We start from the raw sequence: 16,406 nt of genomic DNA, 5'->3' as shown, positions 1-16,406 counted from the left end.
CATAAAGTCTCAGTAAAAACAAAACCTACAAAAACAAAAGAAAGAAACAAACAAAAAATCCACAAACAAAAGGAATTCAGCACAGGAGAGTCACAGGAGCAAAGAAAACATCTGTACCACAAAAAAAAAAAAGCACTACGAAATGATAGCAGTGAACTCACACCAATCAATAATTACACAGAACGTAAATGACCTAAATGAACAATAAAGAGACAGAGAGTGACAGAATGGATATAAAACAGGATCCATCAATATGTTGTTTACAAAAGACTCATCTTAGAAACAAAGACATAGATTTATTAAAAATGAAAGGATGGAAAAAAATATATCAAGCAAACAGCTACCAAAAAAGAGCAGAAGTGGCACTACTAATCTCAGATAAAATAGACTTTAAAACAAAATTCACCATAAAAGACAAAGAAGGGCACTATATAATGATTAGAGGTATGAACCATCATGAAGACATAACCATAATAAATATCTTCACACCAAATGACAGGGCTCCAAAATACATAAAACAAACTCTAACAGCACTGAAAAGAGAAATTGACAGTTCCACAATAAGAGTAGGAAACTTCAACACAGCACTCTTGGTAAAGGACAGAACATCTAGAAAGAAACTCAGCGAAGATACAGAAGATCGAAAGGACACAATTAGCCAACTTGACCTCATAGACATATATAGGACACTCCACCCCACAGCTGCAAAGTACACATTCTTTTCCAAAGCACATGGAATGTTCTCCAGAAGTGACCACATCTTAGGCTGCAGAGAAAACCTCAACAAAATCCAAAACATTGAGATAATACAAAGTATCTTCTCTGACCACAAAGCCATCAATGTAGAAATAAACAACAGGAAGAGAAAGAAAAAAAAAAAATGAATTACATGGAAACTGAATAACACACTGCTTAAAAACCACTGGGTAATGGAAGAACTCAGAGATGAAATAAAAAAATTCCTAGAATCAAATGAGAGTGAAAACACATCACACCAAAGCTTTTGGGACAGAACAAAGGCAGTCCTCAGAGTTCAATTTATAGCAATAGATGCACATGTCAAAAAAGAAGGAAGGGACAAAATCGAACATTAGCTACATAACTTGAACAAATACAGAACAACAAAAGAAGCCCACAGCCTCTAGAAGAAAGAAAATAATAAAGATCAGAGCAGAAATAAATGAAATAGAGAATAGAAAAACAATAGAAAGAATCAATAAAACCAAAAGTTTTCAACAAAATCGGACAACAAAGGATCAACAAAATCGATAAACCACTGGCCAAACTGACAAAAGAAAAGCAGGAGAGGACACAAATAACCCAAATAAGAAATGATACAATTACAACAACCCCAACTGAAATAAAAAGGATCAGAACAGAGTATTATGAAAAGCTATACTACAACAAATTTGAAAACCTAGAGGAAATGGACAAATTTCTAGAAATGCACAACCTACCTAAACGAACACAAAACGATGTTGAAAATTTGAACAGACTCTCAACAAGAGAAGACACTGAAAAGGCAAAGAAAAAAAGAAAAAGCTCCCAACAAAAAAAAGCCCTGGCCAAGGTGGCTTTACCAGAGAATTCTACCAAACATTCAGAGAAGAGCTTACGCCAGTACTACTCAAACTATTTCAGAACAAAGAAAAGGAAGAGATACCTCCAAATTTATTCTATGAAGCCATCATAACCCTTATACCAAAACCAGGCAGACACCACAAAAAAGAAAATTACAGACCGATATCTCACATGAATACAGATGCAAAAATTCTCAACAAAATTCTATCCAATAGAATTCAGCACCATATAAAAAAATAATACTCCACAATCAAGTAGGATTCATACCCGGTATGCAAGAATGATTCGACATTAGAAAATCAATCAACATAATCCACCACATAAATAAAATGAAAGAAAAGAATCACATGATCATTTCAATCGATGCAGAAAAGGCATTCAACAAAGTCCAATGCTCATTCTTGATATAAACTCTCAATAAAATAGGTATAGAAGGGAAATTTCACAACATAATAAAGGGCATCTATGCAAAATCTGCAGCCAGGGTCGTTTTTAATTGAGAGAGGCTTGAAAACATTCCCCTTGAGAACAAGAACAAGACAAGGATGCCCTTTACCACCACTCCTATTTAACATTATGCTAAAAGTCCTAGCTAGAGCAATAAGGCAAGAAAAAGAAATAGTGTCCAAATTGGTAAGGAAGAAGCAAAACTGTCCCTATCTGTGGATGATATGATACTATAAATAGAAGATCCAAAAGACTTCACCAGAAAACTACTTGAACTAATAGAAAGATTCAACAGAGTAACCGTATACAAGATAAACATACAAAAATCAGTTGGATTCCTATGCACCAATAAAGGGAACCTTTAAGAGGAAATCAGGAAAACAATACCATTTATAATAGCCCCTAAAAAAATAAAATACTTAGGAATAAATCTAACCAGGGATGTAAAAGACCTATACACAGAAAACTACAAAACGCTACTGCAAGAAACCAAAAGAGATCTACATAAATGGAAAAACATACTACACTCATGCATAGGTAGACTCAACATTGTGAAAATGACAGTTCTACAGAAAACAGCTTATAAATACAATGCAATCCCGATCCAAATGTCAACGACACTATTTAAAGAGATAGAAGAACTAACCATTAACTTTATATGGAAAAGTAAGAAGCCCCCAAAATAAGTAAAGCACTATTGAAGAAGAATAAAGTAGGAGAACTCATACTACCAGACCTCAGAGCCTAGTACACAGCTATGGTAATCAAAACATCCTGGTACTGGTACGATGACAGATACTTTGACCAAAGGAACAGAATTGAGACCCAGCCCAGCTGCCCAGCCCAGGTGTTAATGCATCTACCTGATCTCTGACAAGGGCCCAAAGTCCCTCGAATGGGGAGAAGACAGCCTTTTCAACTAATGGTGCTGGCAAAACTGGATACCCATCTGCAAAAAAATGAAACAGGACCCATACCTCACACCATGCAAAAAAACTAATTCAAAATGGATCAAAGACCTCTATATAAAGCCAAAAACTATAAAGATCACAGAAGAAAAAATAGGATCACTGCTAGGGGCTCTATTACATGGCATTAACAGGATACAAACCATAACTAACAACATACAAACTCCAGAAGATAAGCTAGATAACTGAGATCTTCTAAAATTAAATACTTATGCTCATCAAAAGACTTCACCAAGAGAATATAGACCCTACATACTAGGAAAAAAAATTTTGGATATTACAAATCTAACAAAGGTCTAATCTCTAAATTCAGGAAAATTCAACACCTTTACAACAGAAAGACAAATAAACCAATTAAAAATAGGCAAACAAAATGAACAAACACTTCACCAAAGAAGACGTTCAAGCAGCTAACAGACACATGAGAAAATGATCTCCATGGCTAGTCATTAAAAAAAAAAAAAAAAATTTTTTTTTTTTTTTTAGTCATTAGAGACATAGAAATCAAAACCACAACGAGACACTGTCTCCCACTGGCATTGCTGGCAAGAATTAAAAAAAAAAAAAAAGAACAGAAAATAACAAATGTTGAAGAGGCTGCAGGGAAATTGGAACTCTTATGTACATCTGGTGGGAATGCAAAATGGTACAACCATTTTGGAAAACGATACTGCACTTCCTTAGAAAGCTAGAAATAGAAATACTGTATAATTCAGAAAGCCCACTCCTAGCATATATCCAAGAGAAATAAGTGCTGTCACAGGCAGAGACATATGCATATTGATGTTCATTGCAGCATTGTTCACAAGAGCAAAATGATGGAAACAACCTAGATGCCCATCAACAGATGAATGGATAAACAAACTGAGGTACATAGACACAATGGACCACTACACAATAATAAAGAACAATGATGAATCTGTGAGGCATCTCACAACATGGTGAACCTGGAGGGCATCGTACTGAGTGAAGTAAGTCGGTTACAGGAGGGCAAATATTGCATGAGACCACTACTATAAAAATTCATGAAAAGGTTTAAACACACACAAAAAACAATCTTTGATGGTTATGAGGGAGGGAAGCAATAAGGATGGAAAAACACTAAATAGACAATAGGTAAGTGGTAGCTTTGGTGAAGGGTAAGACAGTACACAATAATGGGGAAGCCAGCACAACTTGTTGAAGGCAAGGTCATGGAAGCTCCAAAGAGACATCCAAACTCCCTGAGGGACTGAATTGCTGGGCTGAGGACTGTGGGGACCATGGCCTCAGCGAATATCTAGCTCAATAGGCATAACATAGTTTATAAAGAAAATGTTCTGCATTCTACTTTGGTGAGTAGCATCTCGGGTCTTAAAAGCCTGTGAGCATCCATATAAAATACTCCACTGCTCTCAACCCTTTGGTAGCAAGGGAGCATGAGGAAAACTACGATACAAGTACAAGATTAGTCCAAAGAGCTAATGGACCACAACTACCATGACTTCCACAAGACTGATTTCAGTACAACTAGTTGGTGCCCAGCTACTACCACTGACTGCTCTGACAGAGATCACAATAGAGGGTCCCAGACGGAACTGGAGGAAAATGTAGAACAAAATTCTAACTCATAAAAAAAGACCAGACTTACTCGCCTGACAGAGACTGGAGAAACCTTGAGAGTATGGGCCCAGACACCCTTTTAGCTCAGTAATGAAGTCACTCCTGAGGTTCAGCCTTCAGCCAAAGACTGGACATGCCCATAAAACAAAATGAGACTATAGGGACACACCAGCCTAGGAGCAAGGATTCGAAGGCAGGAGGGGACAGGAAAGCTGGTAACAGGGAACCCAAGTTCAAGAAGGGAGAGTGTTGACATGCCATAGGGTTGCTAACCAAAGTCATAAAATAATATGTGTACTAACTGTTTAATGAGAAGCTAGTTTGTTCTTTAAAACTTCATCTAAAGTAAAAAAAAAAAAAAAAAAAAATTTTGGCTTAAACTTAGAAGAATAGAGGGAAACTTTAAGGTAACCACAAAGGAAACTAACAATCCTACACATCGAAATAAAAAAAAGAAAAACATAAAGACTCAGCAAATACAAAATCAACAATAAAAAAGATGAAAAGAAATTACGTAAAGAAAAAGTGACTCATGACAGAAAATTAAGTGGAACAAAGGAACTGTCAACAACATGCAAAAAATAAATAAATAAAAATGACAACACTAAATTCATACCTATCAATAATTACACTGAATATAAATGGACTAAATGCACCAATAAAGAGACAGAGAGTGGCAGAATGGATTAAAAAAAAAAAAAAACATAATCCGTCTCTATGCTGACTACAAGAGACACATCTTAGACTCAAAGTCACAAACTAAAACTCAAAGGATGGAAAAAAATATATATCAAGAAAATAGCAATCAAAAAACCAGATGTAGTGGCAATATTAATCTGCTTCCTGGTTTCTTGGTCTCTCGACTTCTCGGGCTTCACTGTCTGCCTCTGCCCTGCTGCAGCCAGTGTTCCAGAAGCTCCGTAATTCCACCGAAAAGTGCCTGGAAGCACCTCAGTCCCCTAGTCAGCTTCAGCCAGAAGGTGTTCAGCTCTCTTGCTCCATTGGTTAGCAAGCCTAGCTCCACCAGTAAGTGTCTGGAGGCACCCCACTCTGCCAGGAATCTTCCTGAGCACAGCACTCAGCACTCTTGCTCCAAAGGTAGGCTCCAGCACTGTGTTGTATGCTTTTCTCCTAGTTCTGCTGCTGCCCATCCTCTGCGGCTGCAGATTCTCTGCTGCTTCTCACCATCTGTGCCGTTTCCAGTGTAACAGCTCTCCTCATTTCCTTCTGAATCCTCTATCCATTCATAGTTTCAAAACCACTTCCACATATTAGATACCTGTTAGAGCAGCACTCAACTCCTGGCACCAAATTCTGTCTTTGTCATCTAGTGCTGCTATAACAGAAATACCACAAGTGGTTGGCTTTAACAAAGAGAAATTTATTCTTTCACAGCGTACTAGGCTACAAGTCCAAATTCAGGGCATCAGCTCCAGGAAAGGTTTTCTTTGTCAGCTCTGCAGGAAGGTCCTCATCATCAGTCTTTCCCTGGACCAGAGTTTCTCCATGCAGGAATCCCAGGCCCAAATGACTTGCTCTGCTTCCGGTGCTGCTTTCTTGGTGGTATGAGGTCCCCCTTCTCTGTTGCCTTCCCTATCCTTTTATCTCCTGTAAGATAAAAAGTGGTGCAGGGCACACCCCAGGGAAACAAACACCTTTGTATTGGATCTGGGCTGTGACCTAAGTAAGGGTGTTACATCCCACCCTAATCCTCTTTAACATAATCTAATCTTGCCTCATTAACCACAGGAAGAGATTAGGATTTACAACACATAGGAAAATTATATCAATCACAAAATGGAGGACAGCCACACAATATTGGGAATCATGGCCTATCACATTATTGGTGGACACAATTCAATCCATGACAGTATCCACCACCCTAAACCCCTCGGTGAGGGAAATTGTTAAGCGCTCAACTAAGCCACTGCCCTCGAGTTGATTCCTACTTATAGCGACCCTATAGGACAGAGCAGAACAGCCCCATAGAGTTTCCAAGGAGCACCTGGCAGATTCGAACTGCCAACCCTTTGGTTAGCAGCCGTAGCACTTGACCGCTACGCCACCAGGGTTTCCAAGCACTCGACTACTAGCCCACAAATTGGCAGTTTTAACCCACCAGTGGCACCCGAGAAAACAGCCTGGACAATCTGCTCCCAAAAGGTCATAGCATTGCAAACCTTATGGAGCAGTTTTACTCTGCATACATGGGGTTGCCATGAGTTAGAATCAACTCCAGGGAAACTAACAAAAAGAACTCGCCATCCAGCTTTAACACATTTAATATTTTGCTATGTTGGCTCGAGAGCTATTGTGTTTTAAATAGATAAAATATTCAAATACATTTGAAGTCCTTTGTGCACCCTTTTGATTCCATTTCCCTTTCTCCGTCCTTCCCCGAAAAAAGCCCTATCCTGAACTTTACTTTTATATCCAATTTTTTCTTTATAATTTTAAATTTGTTGCTACACATTTATATATCCATTAACAATTTGGCATGTTGTTTTACTTGCTTTTAGTAATTAAGTACTTAGTATCATACTGAATTTATCATTTTGAAGCATCTCTTTTCCATTCAACATTACATTGTTGAGATATATTGACTTTATGTGACTCTAGTTTATTCTTCATAACTGAAAAAGCAAGAAAGTAAAGGGGTTAAGATCAAAGGCTCTGGAGCCTTACTACTACTAACAACATAGCTTTGCAATGTATTAGCTGTGTGCTACCCTGGACGTGGTATTTAATTTTATTGTGCCTTATATTCCTGATCTATAAAACAGAAATATTTAACAGTCTTCATTTCATAGGGTTGTGATGAGGATTAAATGTGTTAATATTTGAAAATCCCTTAGAGCTGCATATGACACATAATAGTTTAAAAGTTTATTAAATACGTGATCTGTGTCATACTTCATTTTATGAAGTGTATGCACCATATTTTGAAGAATATTTAGATTTTTCTGTCTTTACTACTGTAGATTGAGTTGTGTTCTATTGACTGTACCATATCTTTGAGGATGTGTCTTTGTGTACTTGTTCAATAATTTCTCTAAGGTGTAAGTTATGACGTGGTATTGCTGGGTCATAGAAAATGCAGACGCTCACCTTCACTAGATATTGCTGGATAAATCATATTTAAATGCTTATTTAACCTTTTCATGGACCATGGGATATACAGGCCCGTGTTACATTTTTCTCCCTGGAGGTTTATTGGCAGGCATTTGAGCCACTTTAGGACATTCCGGCATCATGACATTTACTGGTGCAACTGCCTAAAAACCATGGAAATTGGTCTGCACCAAATTTGAGTGTTGAGAGCCGTTCATATGAGGGAGATGTTTCCCAGAGGAGTGATTGTGTGAAACTTTTTTTGTGTTTTGGCTTCTGTACAGCAAGATAAGGCTTGCAAATATTTCGTTTGTGTTCTTGGGAAGGGATAGTTACCAGAATTTGCTTGGAAATATTCAAGCAAATGAATTATTTTTGGGATGGAAACAGTTGGTGATTCATTTCCTGGGCCATGGGACCAATATATTCCATGAGTATGATGTGCTTCATGGAACATGGTACTGATATGGCCCACTCTAAATCAAACTGGTAACAATTATGTGCAGCAAGTGCAATGTTTATTTAGTATTTCGTGTGTATTTTTGGAAAGTTGAGTAAGATATTTTATGGCTCAACAGTAACTAGGAGGTATGGTATGCCATAGGATTGGTATGCCCCTTGTGTGTGATGTACTTTATGGAACATGAGTCTAATATGTCCTGCTTGCAATTGATGTCTCATTTTTTCAAATAATAAAAAAACCACCAGCAAAAAATGATTCAGCATCCATCCCACTAAAAAACCAAAAAACAAACCCATTACCATCGAGTCAGTTCTGACTCATAGCAATCCTATGGGTAGAACTGCCCCAGAGAGCTTCCAAGGAACGTCTAGTGATATCCAACTGCCGACCTTTTGGTTAGCAGCCATAGCACTTAACCACTACGCCACCAGGGTTTCCATCCATTCATTCTATTAGCAAAAAAAAAAAACCTGGCATCACCAAAAAATTCTGAAAAAAATCACCCATGAAGGAGTTAACTTCAAGCCACTACATTTTCAAGACCTTCTCTAATACGTTAGGTCTTGAAATGACCGCAGAAGTTTAAGACCTAGCAACTTTAAGAGACACAACTAATATTTCTAGAGTATATATTTTGTGAAATATTGTGTGCTCTTGAGTCGATTCTGACTCATAGCAACCCTATAAGAGAGAGTAGTAGAACTGCCCTATAGTGTTTCCTAGGCTGTAATCTTTACAGGAGCAGATTACCAGGTATTTTCTCCCATGGAGCCACTGGTGGGTTTGAACCTCCATCCTTTTGTTTAGTAGCCAAGCACTTAACCAATAGGGCTCCCTATTATTTATTTTTTCTTCTTTCCCTCCCTCTGTCCCTTCTTCCCTTCTTCCTTCCTTTCTTTTTCTTTCTTTCCTTCCTCCCTCCCTCCCTTCCTTCCTTTCTTTAGTGAACTAGGCACTGTAAACTAATTGGTAGGGATGGGGAGAGGGAGAAAAGGACAAAAAAGGAGCAGACTGACAATTTTTGAGGCACTGTTGTGCGCCTATGGCTGAAAGGACTGTAGGTCGTAATGGCAAGCAAGGCATATATTACGTCATTTTCTTTAAACCCTCATTCCACTGGTCTACCAGGAAACTCAAGCTCACTCATCCATCTGTCATAAAGCCTTTACACCTTGTTTTACCCCATGAGGCTTCACGACAGATGGATGAGTGAGATTGAGTTTACTGGTAGATCGGTAGAATGAGGGTTCAGAGTAAAAGAAAATGATACATGTCTCGCATGCCTTTACGGCCTACAGTCCTTTCAGCCATATACCGTGGGCTACCAGATACAACAGAAGAATGAACAAATCTGTCTTGGAAGAATCGCAGCAGAACGCTACTTAAAAATGAGTGTGATGAGATTTCATCTCACTTTGGATGTGTTATCAGGAGGGACCAATCCCTGGAAAAGGACATCTTGCTCGGTAAAGTAGAAGCTCATGGAGAAAGAGGAAAACCTTCAACACGAGATGGACTGACACAATGGTTGCAACAATGAGTTCAAGCATAACGATGATTGTGAGGATGCCACAGGACCATGCAGTGTTTCGTTCGGTTGTACATAAGGTCGCTATGAGTCAGAATTAACTCAACAGCACCTAACAACAAATATATACAGAGAGAGAGAGAGAGAGATTGTGTCTGGGTTGTATAAGACAATGGGCTTCAGCAGAGTAGGTAGCTCTGATATGTCCATGTGGAGGCTGAGAGACTCAGGTAGTAGCGCTCAATATCTCTAGCTGAGCAATATAGACATTGCCCTGAGGCCATTCCATCTCCCCAGGGTGTGGTTAAGAGTCCACACCAATCTCAAAAATGCAGTCAGACTTTTTTTTTCCTGTTTGGGAAACTTCCTTGTTCTTTTTTTTTCGTTGTTGTTGCTTTCACTTGCCCCTATAAAATAATCCTTTAAGCAAATACAACCTTACAAAAACTAAAGGCAGTAGAAAAATATCTTCAAGTAACCTCTTAGTCTGCAAAACTCCTCTGAGGTAAGAAAGTAAAAAGGCCTGACTAACATTATGGAAAAGGAGAGAGAAAAAAGAAAAACAACAACAACCCAGGGCATAGAATATAAAGATCAATATATTGCAATTCTTCAGCTGCAATGAAAACGGAATAGCAATAATTAGCATCAATTAATCCCGATATCTGCTAAGTGTTTTTTCATATTTTAACTCATCTGATTTGCTCAGATGCAATTTGGCAGAGAAGTTAGAGCCTAATAATATAACTTGGAGAACTGGGCAAGGTGAGATCAGAGCCTGGATGTATCTGCCCACAAAGGCTGAGTTCTGTTCACTATACCATTCTGGTGGGAGATAAGGTTTTTTGGGGGGAAGACAACACTATCATGAAGTTTTGGGATTTTTATGTAGTTCTAAATACCGATAGTGAAAATTGTACCAGACAACTGGTTTGCTGAGACTATCACTACAGTTGCCAATCTCTTGACTTTTCAGCTTGCTCTGGATACCACCTGCATCTTGCAACTGTTGCCACTATGAAAAAGAGAGTTCTTTGTTAGCCTTTGAACGTCTGGGCTGGGTTCTTCTGATTGCTGGAATTGAAGTTTCCTACCCTAGCTGACAGAAACACCGAGAAAGCATTCATCTGACCTTTTTAGTTTCAATAAGAGAAGGTGGCTTTGCTAACTAAAAAAATAAATAAAGTAGAGGGATTACCCAAATATTGGAAGGGGTTCAGATGCAGGGCGACCAAAATGAAACACAAGTGACCTTTATATTGAGTAAAATACAGCTTAGATATTGGCACCTTAATAAAAGCAAGAGTTTCATTTGGTGAAAAGGCGTGAAAGGGAAATGGATGGGTTTCCTTCAGAGTGGCAGCTAACAGGCCGACTTTTGGGAAAATCATTCCTAAATGCATTAGGCTGATTCTTGCTTGCAGAACAGAAATTACTGACTATTGGTTAAAATGCCATGTGAATTAATTTTCAGCCTCATTTATTCTCTGGCTAAGCATAAAGGCAATTTCAAAGGGAGAAAAATATCCCCAATACGTGTTGCCACAGATCTTTTGAGAGATCAGAGTTATTAACAACTACTATAATTTAATTCCAAATACAAAGAACTACCACTGTTGAAGTAACAGTTCTGGATGTATACTTTGCAGATTCATGGAAAAAGATTATTGATTGTTCTAAAATTTTATTTATTTCTTTTAGTATCTATTTTACTTACAATTGCCCAAGCATAAGACAGTATATTTAAGCATGGAATCCATCCTCTGTAAACTTTCTCACCAGGGACTTAGCTGGATGATTTCATCAATTATCCTTTGTAATTATTTATCTCCTCTACACCGTAAGGAGAATGGTTCTTTGTTGACTGGGTTTTTTCTCGTCTTACCATGGAATAAGTGATAATTTCTCTAATTACTTAAAATAATTTCACCATATAAAATAATTCTTGCCAAATTAGACAATATCTAAGAATTGTGATAAAGTAGGTATATTTATTTCAGCTACTGAAAATGGGTGAAAAATTGACATGGCAGTGACAAGTTTTGCATATTTCATGCATGCCTCTAAAAGTGAACTGAATTAGCACATATTCGTTTCTGGGTGATTGCATGGTAGGAAATTAAAGATAAGAAAATCTAATGGAAATAAAGGTGATATTTATCACCTGCAGAGCAGAACCTCCTGGGCAGGATAATGCTGCATTACTGTCTCAGTTTTTGGTATCATTTAAGTTAGACTCAGATGACTAATTTCTTTAATCTCAACCCTGGAGAACAAAAGCCTGCCTTTTATTGGACTGGCAGAATATTTTACCCGAACTTCTATTCTTCACAACGTACAGTCAGCCCTCCTTATCTGTGGGTTCTGCATTCCCAAACTCAGTGCAGCTGTGGATCAAAAATATTTGGAAACAAAATGAAAGAAAGTTCCAAAAAGCAAACTTGAACTTGCCTTGTGCAGAGCACTATGCTGAATCCACACAAATGAAGCCATTTCATAGATCCTCAGCCTCTCTCCAGCACTCTCTACAGTTTGAGCATCCTTTGCCTTGCCTCTAGTTCATTCGCTACTTACTTTGTATGCACCCCTTGTTTCAGTGAAAAAATGGCTCCTGAAAAGCAATTAAGTGGTCAAAGCAATGTCTCAAAGTGTGAGGGGCTTGAGGAGAGTGAGAGAAAGTTCAACGCTAGTAAGGGAAGAATGGCTAGCCATATAAAACCTGTCTACATCCTCAAGAACTTCAAGGTCAAGGGTGAATCAGCATCGGCTGATGCCAAGGCAGCATCAGCGTTCCCAGAAGAGCTTAAGAAACTCAGAGAAGAGAAAGGCTATCTTCCAGATCCAGTCTTCAATTGTGATAGAACAACTATTTATATAGCAATTACATTGTATTAAGTATTTTAAGCAATCTAGAGATGATTTAAAGTATATGGGAGGATGTGCATAAGTTATATGCAAATACTATGACATTTTATATAAAGGAATGGAGCATCCCTCAATTTTGGTATACAGTAGTTCCTGGAACCAATCCCTCACAGACACCAAGGGATGACGAGGGGCAACCATACTATGCCATAGAGAGAAAAAGACGGGAAAACAAGTTTGAAGAAATTTTTAAGTCAAATTAGAATGAAAAAAGGAAATAGAATTTCTTGTGTTGCTTACATCTATTACTTTAAGTGAAAACCCTGGTGGTATAGTGGTTAAGAGTTTGGCTGCTAATCAAAAGGTTGGCAGTTCAAATCCACCAGGTACTCCTTGGAAACCCTATGGGCCAGTTCTACTCTGTCCTATAGGGCGGCTATGAGTCAGAATTGACTCGATGACAGTGGAATTTTTGGTTTTATAGCTCTAAAACTCTAACACTGCTTTTCTTTCTTTTATGAGGACTCTAAATGGTTTCCATAGTCACTTTTTTTTTTTTATAATGCTTTAGATGTTTTAGTTTCTCATTCAAAAATTTATACATACATTGTTTTGTGACATTGGTTGCAATCTGTGCAATGTGTCATCAGTCTCCCCTTTCCTTTTACACTCCGGGTTCCCCAGGTCCATTTGTCCAGTTTTCCTGTTCCGTCCTGCCTTCTCATTTTTGTTTTGTTCTCATATACGTAATTGAACTAAGAAACACGTTCTTTGCGTGTGCTAGTATTTGTTTTACAGGCTTTTCTAATCTTTGACTGAAAGGTAGACTTTGGGAGTGGCTTCCATTCTGAGTAAGCAGGGTGTCTGGGGCCATAGTCTCAGAAGGTCCTCCAGTCTTTGTCAGGCCACTAAGTTTGATCTTTCTTCCTGAAGCTGAATTTTGTTTGACATTTTTCTCCTGCTTTGTCTGACATCCTCTACTGTGATCCCTGTCAAGGCTTTTGGTGGTGGTACCCACACACCACCTAGTTCTTCGGGGCTCAGGCTGGTGGAGGCTGTGGTTCATGTAGTTCACTGGTCCTTTTGATTAATATTTTCCTTGTGTCTTTGGTTTTCTTCATTCTCCTTTGCTCCAGAGAGGATAAAACCTGTCATGGATTGAATTGTGTCCCCCAAAAATGTGTGTATCAATTTGGCTGGGCCATGATTCCTGGTATCATGTGATTGTCCACCATTTTGTTATGTGATTTTCCTATGTGTTATAAATCCTGCCTCTATGATATTAATGAGGGGGAATAGGTGGCAGTTATGCTAATGAGGCAGGACTCAATCTATAAGATTGGATCGTGTCTTGAGCCTATTTCTTTTAGGATATAAAAAAGAGAAGCAAACAGAGAGACAGGGGGACCTCATATCACCAAGAAAGCCATGCTGGGAGCAGAGCACATCTTTTGGACCTAGGGTTCCTGCATGGAGAAGCTCCTAGTCCAGGGGAAGATTGATGAGAAGGACCTTACTCCAGAGTTGACAAAGAGAGAGAGGCTTCACCTGGAGCTGATGTCCTGAATTTGGGCTTCTAGCCTACTTTACTGTGAAGAAATAAATGTCTCTTTGTTAAAGCCATCGACTTGTGGTATTTCTGTTACAGCACCACTAGATAGCTAAGACAGGACCAATAGATGTATTTTAAATGACAGGTGTAGATGAAGCAGATCCAGGGTGGTGGTGGGATGGTGGCTATCTAGCCATGGTGGCACAGTGGGGGCCGGTGGAAAAGGGGGGAGTAGTATAGGGGACTAGGTAAGAAGGAAAAAGAAAAAATAGGAGTGTAGTGGAGGGACGGGTGGTTAAGGGCAGACCTGGAACAGTAGCTGGCTGGTGCGTCTGTGGCTGTCTAGCTGTAACAGTGTGGGAGGGTCTTGTGGGAAGTCAAGGAGGTGGCATACAAGGTTGGGTGGAAGGGAGAAAGAAGAGAAGGAAGAAAAAGCAAAAAAAAAAAAAACGGTGGCACAGTGGGAGCTGGTGGGTGGCGGTTGGAGGTGGGCTGGCTAGCTGCAGCAGTGTGGTGGGAGCTGGCATGAAGGGGGTTAGGTAGCATATGGGTCTAGGTGTGAGGGAGAAAGAAAGGGGGAAAAATGACACAGTGGGAGTTGGCAGGTGGGGCAGGGCGGATCTCAGGGGCAGAAGGTCAGTGGCTTTCTAGCCGTGGTGGCATGGTAGAGTTCAATGGGAAGAAGGGGGAGATAGGGTATGAGGCTAGGTGGGCAGGAAAAAGAAAAGGGAGAAGAAGATAAATAAATAAATAACATTTAAAAACTGGTGGGGACCAGTGATAGAGGTAGGGTGTACCCAAGGACTGGTGGGAAGGGAATGGAGGTGTTGTATGGGGTTAAGTGGGAGAAAGAAAGAAGAGAAAGGAAAAAAAGCAAAAAAAAAAAAAATGTAGTGGGTTCCAGTGACTGGGGTGGAAAGGGCCTGGGGGCCAGTGGGCCAGTGACTCTTTAGCTACGGTGGTGCAGCAGGTGCTGGCAGGAAGCTAGTGGAGGTAGTGTATGGTGCTAAGTGGCAAGGAGAAACAAAAGGAAGAAAGGGAAACAAAGAAAAAAGTAAAAAAAAAAATTTAATGGAATGACAGGAACCAGAAGGTAGAAGCAGGCAGACCTGGAGCAGTAACAGGCCAGTGGCTATCTACCCACTGTGGTATGGCATTGGATGGCGGGAAGAGGGGGAGATGGCCTATAGGACTAGGTGGGAGAAAGAAAAAGAAGAAAGAAAAAAAAGCTGCACCGTGGGAGGGGGTGGTTAGGGCTGGAGGGGACTCATATATGAACTCCAGTGGTGGGGGCTTCCTGGATGGAGGGGCGTTCTGACTTCTACCCACTGGAAGAGTTAGGGGTGAGTGGGAAACTCTTCTTCTCTGGTTATCTGTCTCCTGTTGAGATCTCTGTGAAGTTGCCTTCCTGTACTCCCTGTCCAGGGTCATTGCTGGCTGTGTTGCAAGATGATGATGCTGCGCTGTGTTCATTGGCAGGGGACCTCCACTCGGTATCTCTCTTCCTTCTTTGTTTTCCATCAGTTTCTTTTTCTATTCATTGTTTGATCTAGTTCTTTATCCCTTCATTTGAGTTCTTTATCCCTTCATTTAATGCTTAGGGTTCTAGAATTTACGTTGTATCTGTTTTCCTTAATTTTGGAGTCTTTGCTACAGAGGGACAGCACGGTGCTTCTGTCTAGGGCACCATGTTGGCTCTTGTTCTACTCTACAGTTGCTTTTTATTATTAGAGAGGTAACTGTAATATGTCCTGAATTTAAGTATGGCTTTAAGAAAATAATTTAACCATTCTTTATAATTTTGGGACATTATAAAGGACATTTTGGTATGCACTGTTTGAGGTGTGAGTAATCACAGCATGATATTCATTTTAAGCAAGGTTTCTTGTGTCCTGAAGGGTCACATTACACATTACATCCTGATCCTCTGGTCTGAGGCCCTGATTAAGGAATAAGATGCAAAAGTGATGAATAAATATAAACCACTGACGTCCTCTTGTATACGCTGTTGTTGTTGTTGTCAGCTGCCATAGAGTTAGCCCCCAACTCCAGGAGACCCCCAGCTCATGATGATCCCATATATTACAGAGTAGAACTGCTCTATGGGGTTTTCTAAGCTGTAATCTTTATGTAAGCAGTTTGCTGTGACTTTTTTCTGTGGAGCCACTGTGTGGGTTCGAACCACCAACCATTAGGTTTGCAGCTGATCACCAACTGCTTGCACCACCTAGTCTGTTTTGTACACGCTAGTGAAAGATATAAAGGAAAAACTTGCTTCATAGACGCAAA

This window comes from Loxodonta africana, chromosome 2, assembly GCF_030014295.1.
Source record: "Loxodonta africana isolate mLoxAfr1 chromosome 2, mLoxAfr1.hap2, whole genome shotgun sequence".
NCBI classification, from domain to species: domain Eukaryota; kingdom Metazoa; phylum Chordata; class Mammalia; order Proboscidea; family Elephantidae; genus Loxodonta; species Loxodonta africana.
This window is presented reverse-complemented; position numbering follows the sequence as displayed.